Source organism: Vulpes vulpes, chromosome 1 (assembly GCF_048418805.1).
Source record: "Vulpes vulpes isolate BD-2025 chromosome 1, VulVul3, whole genome shotgun sequence".
Lineage (NCBI taxonomy): Eukaryota > Metazoa > Chordata > Mammalia > Carnivora > Canidae > Vulpes > Vulpes vulpes.
In genome coordinates this window covers 167,052,164-167,058,540 of record NC_132780.1, presented here as the reverse complement: position 1 = coordinate 167,058,540, position 6,377 = coordinate 167,052,164, and positions in this window count along the sequence as shown.

Sequence of the window (6,377 nt, the reverse complement as noted above, 5' to 3'; positions counted from 1 at the left end):
TACTTAAATATTAGAAACCAATAGCTATCAATTATATAATTTTTCATTTCAAAATGTATAAATCATATAAATAGATATGAATATATAATATGTAATGTTTGGATATTGGCTCTTATTTAATTCAGCATAATTACTTAGAGACTAATCCAAATTGTTGTGTGTATCAATACTTTGCTCCTCTTTATTACTGATTAGTAAGTATTCCATGATTTCCATGTTTTATAGTTTGTCCAATTGTTCGCCAACTAAAGATGTTTGGATTGTTTCCAGTTTATCATGAATAAAGCTGCTCTCAACATTTACTTATTTACAGGTTTTTTTGTCATTATAAATTGTTTTTTCTCCATTGTATGTTTAGTTGTTTGTTTTTTTTTATAAACTGCCCAGAATTGTATAGAATTTTTACACATTCTACCAGTTTCACATCTTCTTCAGTGAAATATCTTTTCATGTTTTTGCTTAATTTCTAATTAGGTTGGTTTTTAAATGTTTGTTTTGTTTTTCTTTTTTACTGTTCAGTTTTAGTAGCTATGTATATGTTCTAGATACTAGATCATTGTTGGATATATATTTTGTAAATATTTTCTTCTAGTCAATAGCTTGTTTTTTCATCCTTTTAACAGGGTCTTTCACAGAGCAAAAGTATTTTGATGAAGTCCAATTTATAAAATTTTTATATGGATTTTGCCTGTAGTGTCAAGGTCTCTTTGCTTAACCATAAATTCTGAAGATTTTCTCCTGCTTCATGTTAAAAGCTTTATAATTTTATATTCCACATTTAAGTCTGTTATCCATTTGAGTGAATTTTCTATAAAGTGTGAGGTATAAGTCAAGGTTCTTTTTTTTTTTTTTACCCCTAGTGCAAACCTATTGCTCCAGTACCACTGCTGAAAAAGCTATCCATTATCCAATGATTGCTTTTGTGTGTTTGTCAAAAATTAGCAGGCTATACTTAATATAGAGTGATTACAGGGCTCTCTGTTCTGTTTAATTGATCTGTGTGTCTATCCCTCTGCCAATACAACCAGAATCTTGGTTACTGTAAATATATAAAAAGTCTTGAAATTGGTTAGGCTATTTTTTCCACTTTATTTATTTATTTTTTTCAGAAATGTTTTAGCTATTTGAATTCCCTTATTCTTCTATTAGATTTTAAAATAATCTTATCTACTATGCACAAAAAAATCTTGCTGGGATTTTTACAGGAATTATATTAAACTTATTTATCAATTAAAGGAGAATCAACATCTTTACTATGTTAAGTCTTTCAACTAATGAACATGATATGTCTTTCCACTTATTTACATACTCGTTGATTTTTTCATAGTGTATTATAGTTTTCAGTATGCAAAAACTCTACGTATTTTGCTAAGATTATTCTTGAGTATTTCATTCAGTTTTGAGTGACTTTAAATGGTATTGTGTCTTTAATTTCAATGTTAATGTGTTCATATATAGTATATAGAAATTCAATTGATTTTTTTTCTGTCTACCGTATGTTCTGTATATCTGCAGTGTTGGGTCTCAGACTACTGGTAATGATGCTATGGGGCTAGAAATGCCTGAGGTATTCATTGGGCCCATATCACTCATGGTAAGTTCCTGTAGACATTTCTCCAGCAGGAGTCAATGTTGAGGTTGCACCAGTCCTTGGTTTTGTTGTTGTTGTTGTTGTTGCTGCTGCTGCTGCAATATGCATATCAGCAAAAACTACTGGGACATTTGGATGAATAAGATTTATTATTCACAGGTCCTGGAGGATATATGGAAGGACCTCAGAGTGAAATTGTGGGTAGAGAAAGAGGAAACATGAATCCAGGGCTCTGCTTTTAATAGGGTGAAGGGTAGGTGCCTGGGGTTTAATGAGTTTACTCTTTATTGGCAAATTTAAAACTAAAGAGTGAGAGTTAGAGCACAAAAAGGGAAAAAGCAGGGTCACTCAAGTGGTCAATTATCTAGGTTACCCAGGGCTTTCTAAAAGGAGAAATTCCGGGTGGAGATAGCCTGGCTTTTTATTTAATTGTTTTGCTAGTAGCTCTGTCTTATAGCTAGCAATATGTGTATCTTTGAAATGGGTGCCTTGGTAATCAAAAGCTTAATATCAAAAGCTTACATTACCATAAAAAATCTTAATATCAGGTACTTACATTATACAATAGTATCTTAATAATTTTAGTGAATGTACTTATTAGGCCTAGGTGTTTTTTGGTTTGTTTTAAAGTTTATTTATTTATTTATTTATTTATTTGAGAGAGAGAGATAACATGGTGAGAGAGAGCATGGAGGGGGGGTAGTCAGGGGGAGGGGAGCAGAGGAAGAAAGAGAAACAGGCTCTTTGCTGAGCAGGGGGCTCAATGCAGTGAACAGGATCCCAGGACCCTGGGATCATGACCGGAGCCCAGGGCAGACCCTTAACTGACTGAACCGCCCAGGTCCCCCTTGGTCTAGGTTTTTTACAGCATTCTTGCAATCTATAAAATGTATGCCTTCATTGACAAACATGCCATCTAAAAATAGAAGCAGTTAATTGCTTTTTGGCCTTTTGACTAAGATTAAGTGTAAAAATAAAATCTTTTTTCTATTCAGCCTTTGTATGGTTTTGTTTCTTCCTTTTTTAAAAGAAAAATCTGATTATATTGGCTACGGTTTCAATAAAATATTAAGTATGAGTATATATTGTTGCCTTGTTTTCAATCTTAGGAAAGGCAAGTTATCCATTTTTTTTTCTTTTGTTGCTTGAACTTTTGGTCTTGTATCTTAAAAACCATTACCAAGCTAAGGTTGCAAAGATTTACTCCAGTGTGTTTTCTAAGAGTTTTATGCTCTTAGCAATTTACATGTGAGTCTTTAATCTATGTTGAGTTCATTTTTGTATGTGGTATGAGATAGTGGCCAGACTTTTTTCTTTTCAATATGTGTATCCATTTGACATTCCATCATAATTTTTTGAAAAAATTCTTTCTCCAATTGTGTTGTCTTGACATCTTTGCTGAAAATCACTTGACTGTAACTCTAAAGGTTTAGTCTTGATTTCTCAATACTATAGCTTCATAGAGCTTTATGCTAGTGCATACTCTTGATTACTGCATATTTGTAGTAAGCTTTGAAATCAGAAAATGTGAAGTCTCTAACTTATTCTGGCTATTCTGAGTCCCTTGGATTTCCATATAAATTTCAGGAAAGCTTACCAATTTCTTTTAAAAAATTAAACAAACAAACAATCAAACAAAAAAAAAAACACTTGGAATTTTGACAGGATTTCCACTGAAGTGTAGGTCAACTCGGTGAGTTTTTCATTCTGAGCAGCATAAGTCTTTCAATTCATGGGCTTGATGTTTTTCAATTTATTTAGATATCCTTTCATTTCTTTCAGTGATGTTCTGTGGTTTTTACATGTGCAAGTCTGTACTCCTTTTGTCAAATTTATTCCTAAGCATATCATTTTGATGGTTTGTAAATGGAATTATTTTCTTAGTTTCATTTTCTAATTGTTTATGGCTAATATGTAAAAGTAAAATTGACTTGTTTATATTGATCTTTCACCTGCGGACTTGCTAAATTATTTATTAATTCTAATAGTTCTTTTATGGATTCTTTAGGATTTTCCACTGTCATATATAGATTAAAAACATACTTCTTCCCTTTCAATCTGAATGCCTGGGTTGTTTTGTTTTTGTTTTTGTTTTTCCTTGACTAATTGGCCTAGCAAGAACTCCCAGTACAATGTTGAATAGAAGTGGTGAGAATATATAAATTTGTCTTGTTCCTTATCCAAAGGGGGAAGTATTCTGTTCTTACCATTAAGTATGATGTTAGATGTGACTTTTCCATAGATACACACAACAGGATAAGGATATGTTCTTCTATTTTTCAGTTTGTTGAGTATTTTTATCATGAAAGGGTAATGGATTTCATCAAATGATTTTTTTCAATCTATTCAGATGATTGTCTGCTTTTGCCCTTTATTCTGTCAATATGCTATATTGCACTGATTTGTTTTCATATATTAAACCAACTTTAGATTCCTTTTTTAAATCCAACCAGGTCATATATATAGTCTGTTTCTATTTATATTTTTTCACTCTTTTCCTGTTTTTCAGAGTGGATAGTCTCAATTGACCTCTCTTCTAGTACACTGTGTGTTTCTTTTTTTAGTTCAAATCCATTGTTGAGCCCCTCTGGTGATTTTTAGATTTTAGTTATTGTACTTTTCAGCTCCTGAATTTCTATTTGGTTCTTTTAAAAATAACTTATATCTTATTGATATTTGGTAGTACATCATTCTCACACTTCTGTTTAATTACTTAGATATGGTTTCCATTATAGTTTTCAATATATTTACAATGGCTTATTTAAAGTCCATTTTGAGTAAATCCAACATCTGGGCTACTTCAGGCCCAAATTCTATTGACCTTTTTTTATTTCCGTGTAAAGGCTATACCAATTTTTTGTTTCATTGCATGCCTCATAATTCTGTGTTGGAAACTAAACAATAATGTGTCAACTCTGTAACTCAGAATCCTTCTCCCCCAAACCAAGATTTGTTACTGCTGTTCATTGTTATTGCTGCTGTTAATTTGTGCAGCAAATTTCTTGACTAATTTTGTAAAGTCTGTATTCTTTTAGGTATGTAGGCATTGATGCTTTGTTGGTTACTATAGTAGTCAGCTAATGGTTGGACAGGTTTCCTTAAAATATCTTGAACCAATGTCTTCTGGCCTTTGTGTACTGGAGCAGCCTTTCAATGCTCCAGCAAGCAGTTTACAAGTCTATTTCTGCCTTTGCTTTTCACTTGCACCAAGCCTGAAGGTCACCTAGACATGAGAGACTGGGGCCTTCTCAGGTCTTTCCTTGGCATGTTCATAGCTTGATTATATATGTAATGTTCTAGGTTCCTGATAAAATTTCAGATTTTTTTCAAATATCTTTGTGACATATATTTTTTAAAGATTTTATTTATTTATTCACAAGAGATACAGAAAGAGAGAGAAGCAGGCTCCATGAAGGGATCCCAATGTGGGACTCGATCCCGAAACTCCAGTATCACACTCTGGGCCAAAGGCAGGCTCTAAACCTCTGAGCCACCCAGGGATCCCTCTTTGTGACATATCTTAACCAAATTTTCATCTTTAATGTTTGTTTTTGTTTTTTTTTAGCATCTTGTTAGTCCACCTGGAATCTTCATTTTTTAAAAAGATTTTATTTACCTATTCATGAGAGACAGAGAGAGAGAGAGAGAGAGAGAGAGAGCAGAGATGCAAGCAGAGGGAGAAGCAGGCTCCATTCAGGGAGCCCGATGTGGGACTGGATCCCAGGTCTCCAGGATCACACCCTGGGCTGAAGGCAGTGCTAAACCGCTGAGCCACCCGGGCTGCCCCAACTGGAATCTTCATTGAAGGCAGTTGTAAAATTAAGTGATTATCACTGATCATTTTTTATAAAACCCATAGAGTTTTACAATGTGTACAAAGCAATCTCTGAATTAGCTTAGATAAAGAAAAACCTTGAGATTGGACCTTCTTATGGGGCTTCCAAACAGATTAAATAATAAAAATATTCTGAACCTGAGGCTTTAGGGGATCTACAAATTCATTCTGCTCTGGCTGCTAGACTGCTGATTTTCACAACTACTGTATTTTCAAAGTTATTGGTCTTCAAAGCTATCTGGAGTTGGGAAAAAGGGGCTAGGACTAGGGCAAATTAAAATACCATAATATTTACTATTCTTACCAAGATACAACCATTGTTTTTTTTTTAGGGTTTTATTTATTTATTCATGAGAGACACAAAAAGAGGGGCAGAAGCATAGGCAGAGGGAGAAGCAGGCTTCTCCCTGTGGAGAGCCTGATGTGTGACTCCATCCCAGGACCCCGGGAACACAACCTGAGCCAAAGGTAGATGCTCAACCACTGAGCCACCCAGGTGCCCCACAACCATTGTTTCTTGAAAAAAATGTTCCTCAGATTTTTGTAACCCTTGGGTTAATTTCCAGAATTCTTAATTTTGGAATTGAATTCTAAAAGGTTGTGACAATTTTTAATAACATTCTAACTGCTTTTATGGAGAAGTAAACTTTTAGAGTTTCCTATTCTGGTATTTCAGATATGTTTCTCATCCAGATTACTTTTAATAATAGCCTCAAATGTATTGTCAAAATTGTCTTAATGAAATCCACTTGGATTAAGTCAATGAACCATTGTTGTTTTCCTATAGAATAAAAGAAAATGCTCTATGTAGTTTAGTGTTCAAAATTCTCAATATCTTCAAAGCTTATTTTTAAATATCTTTTTTCTATATCTTTCATATATATGTATATATGTATCCTATTTATATATCCTTTTTATATCCTATTTCATATGTATATAAATAGAATTCGT